The following is a 16234-nucleotide window of genomic DNA, read 5'->3' as shown; positions in this document are numbered from 1 at the left end:
ATTAATCATTGGGATATCAAAATCAACACCCTTATAATTAAGTGTAAATTCCTCGTATCCTCGTTAGTAAAATTCTTAATGTTTAAACAATCGACATAATGTAGTTTGTTCTTGAATTACTTAATTATTTAAAACATGAATGTATTAGGATCTCAATTCTTATTAGGACATCTAAACCATAAAACATTATTTCATATGCATTCTAATCTCCTACAACAATTTTAACAAGGAAATTCATATTTAAAAAGTACATGTGAGGAGGGACATTACATCCTCCCCCACTAGCCTTTGACTTCCTCCTGGAAGTCCCTGAACTAAAATGTTCATGCTATGCTAGACCTTATTACAATTATTCCAAGATTCACTTTTATAAAACAAATGATTTGGCTGATTACCATTGTCAAAAGAAAAGTTCAATCCAAAATTTTGATGTGGTTACATTTTCTAGGGTTGAACATTCTTTAAAACATAATAGTCATAAATAAATAACTTCCTAACCTAATATAAATATACTTATAGAGTTTTTTTTTTAAGCAATAATATCATAAGATGTTCTGATTTCTACATACCCACTCATGGGGAAATCAACTGTATGAGACTCCTTCAAATGAGGTTTCATATAAAGAACCTTGTCCCTTTATATAAGGCAAAACACTTTCCTTTAAGAGTTTCCAAAATGCACTAATTCTTGATAGGAAACTCAACAAGACCATCCCTACGCATGCACCTTTCCATCTAGAAGTCCATTCGGTTAACTCCCAGGCTTAACCAAATTTATGTTGGGGTACAATTTCATTACTTATAACATCGACGGATATCACTAGTCGTATACTCAAAGTTCTGGAGAGGGTGAGGCACGAATATTCTCACTAGTAATCCCCAACCCTAATGTTAACATCCACTTAATCGTCATGAATCCCTTTTGGTAGGCCCATCATATGTCATTTGCCAACAAAATTTAAAAGAAAGTGCCTCACAAATTAAATTCAACATCAAGGATGAAACATCCAACACAAAAGTCAAAAATTAAAGAAATAATGAGTGGCCAAATAGTAAAATTTTAATCAAGAGGCAAAATAGAATTGTCAATAATACAGTTGGCTAAACAGCCCCACATCACACTATCGGCAAAAAGGAAGAACATTAAGAGTACCAAAATTAGAAATTAGGCAAATGAGGAAATAAATCCAATTACTCAAAAAAATTTAAATTGCTGACATAATATGACCATACCAAGGTCTCTGAGAAAATGAGGAATCTTAGGTTTCCCAAATACATCGCAGGTATCAAGAATTGAAATTAGATGGAGGTCTAACGACCATGTCGCTCAACTAAGATTGATCTTATGTACTAACTACAATGCTTCCACGAGTTATCGGGTTAGCCCAAATTTGACTTCTGCTAGAAATGTTGAGAAACACTTTCTCTTTGACTTCTAGGTTGTTTGAATGTTCCACTTTCGTGATTCATAGTTGTTTTAGGGTTCTTAATTTAGCTTTCCCTTAAGGTGATTGTGTTCAATGTAATTTTGATTTCTCAATGAGATCATAATATACTTTAATATAACTATAACATTCTCAAAACATAAATCAAATTCCAAATTCCAATTTATAACTTAAATCTCACACCTTTAATTACTTATATTTATAAAAGTTTTTTCAAAACTCTTAACTATAATTACAACCTTATTCTACTAACGATTTTGTTAAAACTATAATCTATTTAAAATAACACATTCTAAATAATAGCATTATAACTAAAATAAGATATAACTCAAAGATAAAAATAAATGAAACATAATATCATGTTCAATTAATCTAATTCAATCACTACAACTAACAATCTCGAATTTGCAACCTTTCTTTAATCTATCATACTAAAATTAAAATAACACTAACTGAAATTTTAACCAAGACAATATAATTGAAAAAGGAATTTATTACATATATATATATATATATATATATATATATATATATATATATATATATATATATATATATATATATATATATATATATATATATATATATATATATATATAAAAGTACTAATTAACTAACATTAATAAAACATGTATATTGAACACAACTTAACTAAATACACTTTAATAATAATTCAAGTTAAAAAATTATCAAATATTGACACAACTTTATTAACTAGGCTAACAACTAACATCACACTATTAACTAATACTAACACTAACAAATAACTTCTAACCCATACAACCCACTTAAAATAATAACCAACTAATATACAAATCAAACCACTTAATAAATGAATAAAGACTAACTAATTTAAACTCTAAATAGATAAACTATCATCAAATAAATCCTAACTATCTTAACATTATTACTAACTTATCACTAATACTAATCCAAAGTTAAATCTAACTAAATCTTACTAACACACCAAAACATATGACAAAGCAACAGGGTAGGCTAATTTACAACTAGCCTAGGGTCTACCTATTTCCTTGGCCACTTGGCCTCCTACATGACCCACACCCCAAGGCGCTTTACGCAGACCTCAAGGCAATGCGCGCTACCCCAATACAATGCACGTTGTCCCAAGATAATGTCAGTAGCATGTAGACCTGCCCCACTTCTTGATATGCAATAAACACCCATATTGCATGTGCTAGGAGTGGAAAGATGAGGGAAATTAAGTGGTGTTTTAATAAATTGAAGTCCCTTAAAATATGGGTACATGCTTTCTCACTGGCACCAAAATGAAACGCTGACCAAGTTTTCTAGACATGTCAAAGATGATGAGCACTTGAATGGAGGTTTAAATGTCCGTAAAGGTGGCAGCAATGTTTTGAATACAGCTTCCATCTTTTCTGACCTTGCTGGCATCCATTTTCATGAATTCTTCCCATGCTACCCTAGGCTCACGTGGGCACCTCCTTATGTGCGTCACACTGGCCAAGGAAGGTTGTAGGAGGGTGAATTTTTGGGTTGAGTGGAGGGGAAGTCAGCAATGACAGGCTTACATCTCTCCCCATGTGTTTCAATTTGGAACAATAAAACTTTTCATCGACTAAGACCATAAAATATTGGTAAATTAAACCCAATGGTGCCATGAAATAGAAGAAACGTCCTCCTCTTATCCACCTATCTCTTCTCATACCGATCAAGCAATGATGTGTGCAGTTTCCCATGCACTTGATGTCTTGGATTCAAGTGGAATGGGTAGATGAAGACTTTAGGGGAAGGAGAGTTAAGTTAAAAAGTTTGTTAGGTAAATACTTAGGATAGAAGATATTTTATTTAGTTTACTTTTATTATAAATTCATTTCTTTTAATATTAATTAAATTTAAACGAGGTTTGACAAAAAGAGTCTTATTGGGTATATGCTCTGTTGCAAAAAAAAATTAAACTTTTCCTCATACAAAATACAGCATCCTATAGATGCTTATTTTGAGTATACATTTTTTTCTTTTGAAACCATTTTCTTGTTTCTTTTGAAAGCCTATGGATATATGTATATTTTTAATTTTTTAATATGATTTATACCATAGAGTTTAAAAAAAATCTGTAGTGCCTGCCCCTGGTTCACATTTTGTTATCGTTGCTAAACTCTTTTAGAACTAGTTTTATGTTTTTGGTTAGCAGCATTCTTTTGAGATTATCAAATATTGTGCTATGGATTCAGTTTATTATGTGATGAGATTACTTAGACTCTACATTTCATGTATGTATGATGATTATTTTTAGTGTTCACAATTATTGATGATGATTATTACATTGCTTTCAATTATTAATGATGATTAGTAAGATGATTTATTATCATATGTGTTTCTTATGGATACTTACCCCATACTTGCATGTGTATGGTGTACGTGTTTTCTTTGTGTTTTTGCTTTTGTATGGCGTATCTGATGTGGTTAAGGAAGGGAATCATAGTCACCTACTAGTCAGGATCTACACGATGCACCACTTCCTACCATTGTCTGTTTAGTTTAGTATATATTGTGTTTGTACATGCATGGTTTTTATGTAGGTTGCAGGTACCGGGTATCGACTTCCCTAAATTTTCAGGATGAGCATACCCTATCACATTATCTCAATGATAAGAGAGGGGAGATAAATTCTCAAGTCCAAATCCCAACCCTTTGAGCCATTTGTCCTAATTGAAAAATGAGGACAAGTATCTAAGTTGAATACCCACCAAATGTGTTGGATGACATATTTCATGATTTTTAACCCTTTAGATTTATTTTGTATGCTTTGTTCTATGATGGGTTTTCATATTTTATCTTTGAGGTCTGTGGTGAATTTTTCATTAATTAAGTCTTAATAAATAGATTTAATTAATAAATTATTTATTTGAGAAAATTAATAAAATATCATGATCTTTGATATTTTGATTGTAATTAATTAAATGTGAATTATTGAGGTAAGGAATTAAATAAAAGAAAACTAGAAATTAAAATTAATAATAATTATAAAATAATAATAAAGTAATAATAAAAGTTATAAAAATTAAAATGAAAGTTATAAAATTTAAATAGAGATTATTTAAAAAGTAAATTGAAGTTATAAGCTTGCATGGGAATTAACATGTGTCAACAACACGGGGGTTAGTGCATCAATTAAGCACAAGGTGTCTACAACTCTATGACTCATCAAAAAGTTTGAAAAAGACCCATGCTTAGTTGGTGACACCTTTCAGCGGTTTCAAGAAACAATCCAAAGATTTTTTGAGAGCTCTTGATATTCACGCATTCATAAAAGTTTAAGCTACAAGCTTAATGGAAGCTATAAGCTTAATGAAAGCCATGAACTACAAGCTAAAATAGAAGCTTCAAAGCTTACATGCACGAGAGAAGATTCATATGCTCATATATTTTCTACTTGCTTCTATGCTTCTTCTAGCACTTCTAATCACTTGGAGGATTCGATCGGCTTGGATTTTTAGAAGAATTGCAAATGATGGAGAAGGAAGGGATTTTCTATGGACTTCTGAGGCATGGCAAAGTAGCATCAGTGTCCAGCTGCACTCGTGATATTCTCATATTCCCTTTGCACTATTTCTCTTCCTGTCTTCATCATATCTGTTTTATGTGTCTGAATACTCTCTGTGATTGAATCTACTATTTGAAATTGGAATCTAGATATTTTATTTGGATGAGAAGAGAACAATAGAAAAACCCTAGTTTCAAATGAGAAAGAAATTAGATTTTAATCGGGTTTGGGTTCGAATTTATATTAAATTAGAAAGACAAGATTTGGAATTAAAATAAAAATTCTAAGTTGAAAATTCGAATGATTAGATGTAATCTTTCTATCAATTATATTTTTAGATGCATATTAACAAACCCTTTTATGGTTAAATTTAGAGAACAATTATTTTAACAGGAAATTCTTAATTCATCACAAATTGTCCTGTCGCTGCCCCTTGGATAGACCCGAACTCAGTCATTCATAACTTTTTATTGGGATCGAATTTATTCGATCTCTCTAGTAAAAGTTGGTGCACCTTGGCCCTCTCCAACATATTTAAATTTCAGCCCAATTCAATAGTTCATTAGGGAGATATGGCCGTCATACTGAGACTATTTTATTCAAGGACAAATATTTCTCCATTTTCCATAACCAAGAGTTCCTTATGCTTAAACTTCACAAAAATAATATATTAAAGCATGGAATGAATTAAAGATATTATTGCAATCCTCCCTTAGTAGAATCTTATTAATATGCATTAGTTTTATATGGTTTATTATCTAATCTAATTAAATTTAATTTAATTAAGATTAGTTAATTGTAGAGGAAGTGTAATTAATTATTAGTCAATCTAAGTATATGGATTTTTAAATCAGAGAAAATTAAAAGAAAAGAGATTTTAATATAGTTTATATAGTGGACTTTTTATAATGTATATTAAATACTATTTAATATATATTAAATAATTTAGAAATGGTAATTTAATATTAAGTTTTTTAATGAGGAGACTTTAATGATATTGTATTTAATTGACAAGGGTCAAAATCATTGTTATAACATTTAATAACCTAGTTATAATCTGAATTATTAATACGTTATAATTATTGATATACCTTAATGGTATTAAAAGTTAACTAATGAAGCTTATGTAAAGTTCTCTAGATCGATTAATAATAGTTTTGATGAGTTTATTATTTATTAATGTTTGTTGAGTCTAACAAACTATTAATACATAATAGTATAAATAGTTTAAATAGTTATCAAATAATACGATCAGAGTTAATCTAGAAGAGATTAGTTAATGATTGAAGTACTGTAAAAGATATTAATCAAATTTAATTGGTTAATAATTTGAAAGAGTATCAATTAACTGAATCAACGTACATAAAGGAAACTTATTTGAGATAATAATACTTGGTATTGGGGATTTATTATAACTTGTTATTATTAAAATATAAATGTGAACTTTGTTGAAGAGTGATGAATTTGGTTAGTATAGAATTATTAATAAGATTTCCAATATAGCTTGTTATTAATTATTAACAAGATTAATATTATTGAATCCTTAATATGATCATTTGAGTATTGAATTATAGTTGACTTTCAACTTATGGAATTCTAGTTGGTTATTAGTTAATTGATATTAATTGGAACATTGCTATGGTTATGCAATTATTAATTAAATCAATTAATTAGAGTTAATTAGATATAATTAATAATTAAGTTATGTAACAAATTTTTAATCGATATGATATATCGATTCTTTTAGTAAAGTTGTGTAGTATCTACATTGAAGTTGATGAGTCTTATTTTAATGACTTGAATAATGACTTAGATATTTTAACAGTTATTAGTGACAATTTAATAATGATTATAATTAAGAGGCTTAAGTGTTAGAGATACTTAAGTGAGTTTTAACCATTAAAATGTTAATGGATCATGGAATTGTGCACCTAAGTTAATTGGTGGATTAAATTGATCATTTTAATTAAGTTATAGTCTGCTTATTCGAAGATTGATAATTGGTTCTTTTATAAATGAATAATGGTCCTTTGATTATGTTGAAATGTAGAAGTAACATTAAGGAAGAGTTATCCAATTAGTACTATGGATCTTAGCAAATAAAGCAAATGATTTAATAAGTAAATATTTATCCTTAGGTTATTCTTAGAATGTAATTCTTAATAATGGAAGAATAATGCTATCGGGGACAATGGGTTGACTTGTAGGTCAAATAATGAAACTTAGACACTTGAAGTATACTTGCAAACAAAAGACTAGAAACCCCTACACATTATTCAACTATGTGATTTTAGTAAACCAAAACATGTGTTTGCATCGTGTATTCTATATGCTTCTTGTTTTGGGTTTTTGGTTGACTAGTGTTGACCAGTCCTAGGCTATTACCAGAGGCTTGGAGGTTATGAGATGTGTTGGCATGTTGATCTTATTTGGTCTTGATCTTTATAAGCCCAACCATGGTAATGTGATCGTGTGCTCTATAAAATATTTGTATTTACTGATTGTTATTGTTCATCAGTCTTCATGTGTGAAGCTGAGATGTATGTGTATGAGACACTTGAGCTAATCATTTTTGAGTCATTGATTAGTTATCCTTGCATTATTTTTTAGTCACCATGATGGGACTGAAATGTGGATTTATTTCTTGATGATGTCATGTTGTGACATGTTTGACTCAACCATTTTGGAGTCTTCGATCAGTATGGTTTTGAGATATTCTTGGTTGCTTGTTGAGAACCATTTATCTTGAAATATATTTTGGTTATTGAGAACCAATTGATACTTATGATTATTAGTGATGCCTTCAGTTGCCAATAGAGAATTGTTGTGGTCATGATTTTCTATGGATTCTTTTTCAGATGCTCATGGAGATTTGATGATTCTTATCTTGGAGATTTGATGATTCTTATTATGGATATTTGATGGTTTTATGCATATTTGATGATTTTATTATGGATTATCTTTTATGATTTTGAGATTTATGATTCCATGAGCTTAGGGTAGGTAATCTACTTGTAGTGTTAGGAAGTGGCTTGCAATGGGGGCCGGGGCCCTAAGTGGCTACCCGGGTAACTCATTGTAAGTTTGGTTAATAAGTGATAACATTTACACACTAAATGGGGATTAAATGAACCTAAAACGATAATTGTTGATGTTCTCGCCCATGCCTTGAGTGCTTGTACAGGCTAGGATGTGAGTAGTGAGAACGCATGGTTGCGACCGTGCATTCCGTAGTATGCCTTGTCAGAATGAGAGGATACTAGTGGCCGCATGAGATCAGTATGGACCCATGGAGTTTAGCTAACTACCAGGGTAACTTGTACGTGATAATTGTGATGACACTATTTCGCTTGCATAGTAGGTTTCCTACATGTCTTTGTGTACCTCTAGGAATTAGATGTCGGTTTTGTGTGATGGAACCTTTCAGTTAGTATACTTTTAGGATTCCTGGACTTATAGAGATTTGTGCTTCGTGAATTGATATCTTATTTGGGACTTGAGATTATCTCCTCAGCATGGTAGGAGTGGACCACTTAGGTTCTACGTGGTTGGGTGGTAGTGTATTTTCACTGTTATCATTTGAGATCCGTCTAAGACACCGTGGTTGAAGTATCCTTGGTTGGTATTTATTCTTCATTATGTTCTTGGAGCATTATGATAGATCATATACCTTATGATGGATGTATTTACTCGTATGTTTCTTATATTGATGATTTGCTTTACTTTGCATATGTTAGTTGATGATTTATTATGCTTTACTTTGCATGTTAGTAGGATGTTTTAGGAGTGACATTCCTACTATGTTAATACCGATGATCTCTTCGGTGCTTTGGAATGTTATGCACGGAGGGATGGCTAGGATCCATGATGGTCTAATGATGCTATTTATGGTTGGGAGGAACCGTGCACTTAGTTATTTATGTTTGTGATATATGGTTATCTTTTGTGATGGATGTTTATATCTTTTGTGATGATGTATCATGTATGATATGTGGTTTCATTTATGTTATTGCATCATGGATTAATATTAGATGATGATGATGTACTTTATTTACTTGGATGTTTATTCTTTTAAGCTTTTCATACCCTATGATATGTATAGTGGATGATTGAGCTAAACTAAAAATATAATTACAAAAGGACACTTGTATATTGTTTAAGTACATTGGATGTATCATTTTTATTTCATAAGGATGGGATGTTAGATGAATAGTTAATTTAGATGTGATAAAATGTTAAGGGATCTTTAAAGAATGTAGCCTGTTATGTATATATGTTATGTTTAATTTCATTTGAATTGTTGCTATCCCTTTCACAAATGTTATGAATGGTTTTATCTTTCATATTTAAAAAAAAATTGTTTGGCAAACTTAGTAAAATTCTTTGGATCCCTTGGCAGGGCATTACAAAATCTTGCTAATACAATAAGATAGGATTATTTCCCCTTCAAATCAAATAAGTAAATTTAAGAGGAGTTTTAGTTCATGTATTTTTAAACTTCCATACTTTATATGGACCCATTATTGCCCAAGTGTTACGAAACTAGGCTCTAATACCAAAATGTCATGCCCAAAAATATAGGGCAAAAACACACTAACAAATTAATTTATTTTAAGGTGAAAAAAAAGATTAAATGTAATACATAAGTATTTTCTTAACATATTTTAAACTTAAAATTTCATAGCTAAGTATGTATATATATATATATATATATATATATATATATATATATATATATATATATATATATATATATATATATATATATCAACATGTTCTCTGATTAATCTAAATTAAACGAATGTGATTACCAATCATAAAAATGTGCAATAAGGTAACACCATCACATCTGATTTTTAAGTAACATTGGCAAAACTAAAAACAAAACTATAAGACTCATTGCAAGAATATTTACTCAATCACTTTTTCTATAAATCTACCTGGTTCAAAGGCTCCGCCGGGAAAGAACCAGTAAGAAAACTTAGCTTTGTTGCCATTACAACAAGGTTTTGAAAAATACTTACATATGATTTCCAATCCCAAAATTACAACAATTTAATTGAATTTCTTTCATGACCCTCATCAAGGGTTTCACATCATTTTTCTGCAACACATTTCAAAGAACTGAGGAGAGAACAAAATTTGATCAAGTGACAACAAGCATGACCAAGAAACAATTCAAACATGCATAATCAGACAAGGTTTTCACAATAGGACTCACAATGAATCAAAACTAGGGAAAGGTGGATTTTTCCAATAGGAGATGTCAAACACAACACATTTCCAAGTGCCCAATCGGGGCTATAAATCAAGAACTTCTATTCTTCCATTCTTACATGCCAAAACTCATTCGTGGTTTCTGCTGACAGGTAGGGACCCATAACACCCTACCCTCTCTCCCTCTTCTTGTCCTGAGAAGAGAATCTACACTATTGGAGTCCAACTAAAAGGACCCTTCCCAAAATTGGCCACTTCTGCCCTCTTTAAGGGTGAGTAATGCCAAAACACCCATGCAAGAAAATCTCAAAATTCAAGCATAAACAAGAAAAGAAAACATCCAAAATAACATGGTTTTCAAATCTTCCCACCATACTGACAAACATACAAGCATTTAAACAACAACAAGGTAGCATAAAAATGAAATAAACATGAAAATCTGAACAAGGGAGATGAGAATTCCTACCTGCACAAAGAGGTAATGGCAATGAACAAGTTTGAGTAGAGCTTTTCCCTTCCTTGCTCCAATTTTCCAAGACTCCTCTCCAAATGTAGAGATTGGGTAACCCCATAAACTACTCCAAGAAGGCCTTCTAAAAAAAACCTCAAACTCAACCACCAAAAAGACAATAACTTCTCCCCACCCACCTACAAATCTAGAAGTCTCTAACTCAACCCATACTAAGGTTAACCACTAAGTGGAGTTGAGGTGATTAAACTCATGTTAGCCATAGTCAATTTTCGCACAAAGGCAAAAAGAAACTTTTTGAGTGATCTCAAAAGTCAATAAAAGGGGCTTGCGGGTTGGAAAAGACCCCCAACCCATACCCATACCCCTTGGGTATAAAAATTTCATGTTTTAAGCCTTAAGAATAGGTTTAGAGCCAAACAAAAGTTAGGAATAGAATAGGACCATCTAACAACTCTAAAAATGTAGATTAAGCACTAATCCAGATTAAGGGATGACTAACCTCGATTAAGAACCAAATTAGCAAACTGACACTAACTTAAACCAACTTAGGTCATAAAGTTACACAATTAACCCTAATTAGCACACTGAAGAACATAAACAATTCATGAGTGTCAAGCGAAACTAAAAGAACATAGTTATGAACATTAACATTTACTGATCACAGGAAAATACATACATACATCTTACAATACAATAAGATACGAACAACATGGTTTCTATGAATGGCACGTAGGGATCAGTTTCGTTCCTCCATTGGGTTTGTCGGCTAAAAATCTTGCACACTCATTGCACACATCAGTAGCCCCAAAAATCACGTGCATATATATTCAAAGCTTATTTGGATCATTACATAAATCAAAATATGAATCTCTCACATAATTAACTGTTTAATTGATTTCTACTCACATTTAATCATAAAAAATCACATAATCTATAAAACATAACATATTCATTAAATTAGATTAAAATGCTAGAAAAATCGTCATTAGGCATGCATATACCTAACATCATAAGCATTATCATTTAAGGAATACTGAACTATCATGACATAAAAATTAATCATTGGGATATCAAAATCAACACCCTTATCATTAAGTGTAAATGCCTTCTATCATCGTTAGTAAAATTCTTAATGTTTAAACAATCGAGATGATGTAGTTTGTTCTCGAATTAATTAATTATTTAAAACATGAATGTGTTAGGATCTCAATTCGTATTAGGACATCTAAACCATAAAACATTATTTGATATCATTCTAATCATCTACAACAATTTTAACAAGGAAATTCATATTTAAAAAGTACATGTGAGGAGGGACCTTACATCCTCCCCCACTAGCCTTTGACTTCCTCTTAGAAGTTGCTAAACTAAAATGTTCATGCTATGCTAGACCTTATTAGACTTATTCCAAGATTTACTCTTATAAAAAGAATGGTTAATCATTTCACATGCATTCACAGGGATGATAACCTATTTTCCTAATTACCATTGTCAAAAGAAAAGTACAATCCAAAATTCTGACGTGGTTACATTTTTTAGGGTCGAACACTCTTTAAAACAGATTAGTCATAAATAAACAACTTCCAAACCTAATATAAATTTACTTATAGAGTTTTTTTTTAGCAATAATATCATAAGATGTTTTGATTTCTACATACCCACTCATCGAGAAATCAACTGTATGAGACTCCTTCAAATGAGGTTTCATATAAAGAGCATTGTCCCTTTATATAAGGCTAAACACTTTCCTTTAAGAGTTTCCACAATGCACTGATTCTTGATAGGATACTCAACAAGACCATCCCTACGCATGCACCTTTCCATCTAGAAGTCCATTTGGTTAACTCGTAGTCTTAACCAAATTTATGTTGGGGTGAAATTTCATTACTCATAACATTCGATGGATATCACTAGTCCTATACTCAAAGTTTTGGAGAGGGTGGGGCATGAATATTCTCAATAGTAATCCCCAACCCTAATGTTAACATCCACTTAATCATTAGGAATCCCTTTTGGTAGGCCCATCATATGTCATTTGACAACAAAATTTAAAAGAAAGTGCCTTACAAATTAAATTCCACGTCAAGGATGAAACATCCAACACAAAAGTCAAAAATCAAAGAAATAAAGAGTGGCCACAATAGTAAAATTTTAATCAAGAGGTAAAATAGAATAATCAATAATACAGTTGGCTAAACAACCCAACATCACACTGTTGGAAAAAAGGAAGAACATTAAGAGTACCAAAATCAGAAATTAGGCAAATGAGGAAATAAATCCAAAATCTCAAAAAAATTTAAATTGCTGACATAATGTGACCATACCAAGGTATCTGAGAAAATGAGGAATCTTAGGTTTCCCAAATACATCGCAGGTATCAAGAATTAAAATTAGATGGAGGTCTAACGACCATGTCACTCAACTAAGATTGATCTTACATACTAACTACAATGCTTCCACAAGTGATCGGGTTAGCCCAAATCTGACTTCTACTAGAAATGTTGAGAAACACTTTCTCTTTGACTTCTAGGTTGTTTGATTGTTCCACTTTCGTGATTCATAGTTGTTTTAGAGTTCTTAATTTAGTTTTCCCTTAAGATGATTGTGTTCAATATAATTTTTATTTCTCAATGAGATCATAATATACTTTAATATAACTATAACATTCTCAAAGCATAAATCGAATTCCAATTTCCAATTTATAACTTAAATCTCACACCTTTAATTACTTATATTTATAAAAGTTTTTTCAAAACTCTTAACTATAATTACAACCTTATTCTACTAACGATTTTGTTAAAACTATAATCTATTTAAAATAACACATTCTAAATAATAACATTATAACTAAAATAAGATATAACTCAGATAAAATAAATGAAACATAATATCATGTTTAATTAATCTAATTCAATCACTACAACTAACAATCTCTAATTTGCAACCTTTCTTTAATCTATCATACTAAAATTAAAATAACACTAACTGAAATTTTAACCAAGACAATATAATTGAAAAAGGAATTTATTACATATATATATATATATATATATATATATATATATATATATATATATATATATATATATATATATATATATATATATATATATATATATATATATATATATATAAACTACTAATTAACTAACATTAACAAAACATGTATATTGAAATCAACTTAACTAAATACACTTTAATAATAATTCAAGTTAAAAAATTATCAAATATTGACACAACTTTATAACTAGGCTAACAACTAACATCACACTATTAACTAATACTAACGCTAACAAATAACTTCTAACCCATACAACCCACTTAAAATAATAACCAACTAATATATAAATCAAACCACTTAATAAATGAATAAAGACCAACTAATTTAAACTTTAAATAGATAAACTATCGTCAAATAAATCCTAACTATGTTAACATTATTACTAACTTATCACTATTACTAATCCAAAGTTAAATCTAACTAAATCTTACTAACACACCAAAACATATGACAAAGCAATAGGGTAGGCTAATTTACAACTAGCTTAGGGTCTACCTATTTCCTTGGCCACTTGGCCTCCTACCCAACCCACACCCCAAGGCGCTCTACGTAGACCTCAAGGAAATGTGCACTGCCCTAATACAATGCACACTGTCGCAAGACAATGTTAGGGGCGCACAGACTTGCCCCACTTCCTGACATGCAGTAAACCCCCGTATTGCATGCACTAGGAGTGATAAGATGGGGGAAATTAAGTGGATTTTTAATAAATTGAAGTCCCTTAAAACATGGGTACATGCTTTCTCACTGGTGCCAAAATGAAATGCTGACCAAGTTTTCTGGACATGTCAGAGATGATGGGCACTTGAATGGAGGTTTAAATGTCTGTAAAGGTGGTGGCAAGGCTTTGAATACAACTTCCATCTTTGCTGACCTTGCTAGCATCCATTTTCATGAATTCTTCCCATTGTACCCTAGGTTCACGTGCGCACCTCCTTATGTGCATCACGCTACCCAAGGAAGGTTGCAAGAGGACACCTTTTTGGGGTGAGTGGAGGGGAAGTCAGCAATGATAGAAGAATCATCCTCCTCTTATTTGCCTATCTTTATCTCATACCGATCAAGTAATGATGTGTGCAGTTTCCCATGCACTTGATGTCTTGGATTCAAGTGGAATGGGTAGATGAAGACTTTAGGGGATGGAGAGGTAAGTTAAAAAGTTTATTAGGTAAATACTTAGGATAGAAGATATTTTATTTATTTTACTTTTATTGTAAATTCATTTCTTTTAATATTAATTAAATTTAAAGAATGTTTTACAAAAAGAATCTTATTGGGTATATGCTCTGTTGCAAAAATAAAATTAAAATTTTCCTCATACAAAATACATCATCTTGTAGATGCTTATTTTGAGTATACATTTTTTTCTTTTGAAACCTTTCTCTTGTTTCTTTTGAAAGCCTATGGATATATATATATATATATATATATATATATATAGATATATATATATATATATATATATATATATATATATATATATATATATATATATATATATATATATATATATATATATATATATATATATATATATATATATATATATATATATATATATATATATATAGATTTGTTTTTTATCTAAATTATAACATAGAGTTAAAAAAAATCTTGCTAATACAATAAGATAGGATTATTTCCCCTTCGAATCAAATATGTAAATTTAAGAGGAGGTTTAGTTCATGTAGTTTTAAAATTCCATACTTTATATGGACCCATTATTGCCCAAGTGTTATGAAACTAGGCTCTAATACCAAAATGTCATGCCCAAAAATATAGGGCAAAAACACACTAACAAATTTATTTATTTTAATGTGAAAAAAAAGATTAAATAATCAACATGTTCTCTGATTAATCTAAATTAAACAAATGTGATTAACAATCATAAAAATGTGCAATAAGGTAACACCATCACATCTAATTTTTAAGTAACATTAACAAAACTAAAAACAAAACTATAAGACTCATTGCAAGAATATTTACTCAATCACTTTTTCTATAAATCTACTTGGTTCAAAGGCTTCATTAGGAAAGAACCAGTAAGAAAACCTAACTTTGTTGCCATTACAACAGGGTTTTGAAAAATACTTACATAGGATTTCCAATCCCAAAATTACAACAATTTAATTGAATTTCTTTCATGACCCTCATCAAGGGTTTCACATCATTTTTCTACAACACATTTCTAAGAACTGAGGAGAGAACAAAATTTGATTAGGTGAGAACAAGGATGACCAAGAAACAATTCAAACATGCATAATCATACAAGGTTTTCACAATAGGATTCACAATGAATCAAAACTAGGGAAAGGTGGATTTTTCCAACAGGAGATGTCAGACACAATACCAAACCAGGTGCCCAATTGGGACTATAAATCAAGAACTTTCATTCTTCCATTCTTACATGCCAAAAATCATACATGGTTTGTGCTAATAGGTAGGGGCCTATAACACCCTACCCTCTCTACCTTTTCTCGTCCTGAGGAGAGACTCTACACTGTTGGAGTCCA

This window comes from Cupressus sempervirens, chromosome 10, assembly GCF_028749045.1.
Source record: "Cupressus sempervirens isolate cs-2001-9-10 chromosome 10, ASM2874904v1, whole genome shotgun sequence".
NCBI lineage: Eukaryota > Viridiplantae > Streptophyta > Pinopsida > Cupressales > Cupressaceae > Cupressus > Cupressus sempervirens.
This window is presented reverse-complemented; position numbering follows the sequence as displayed.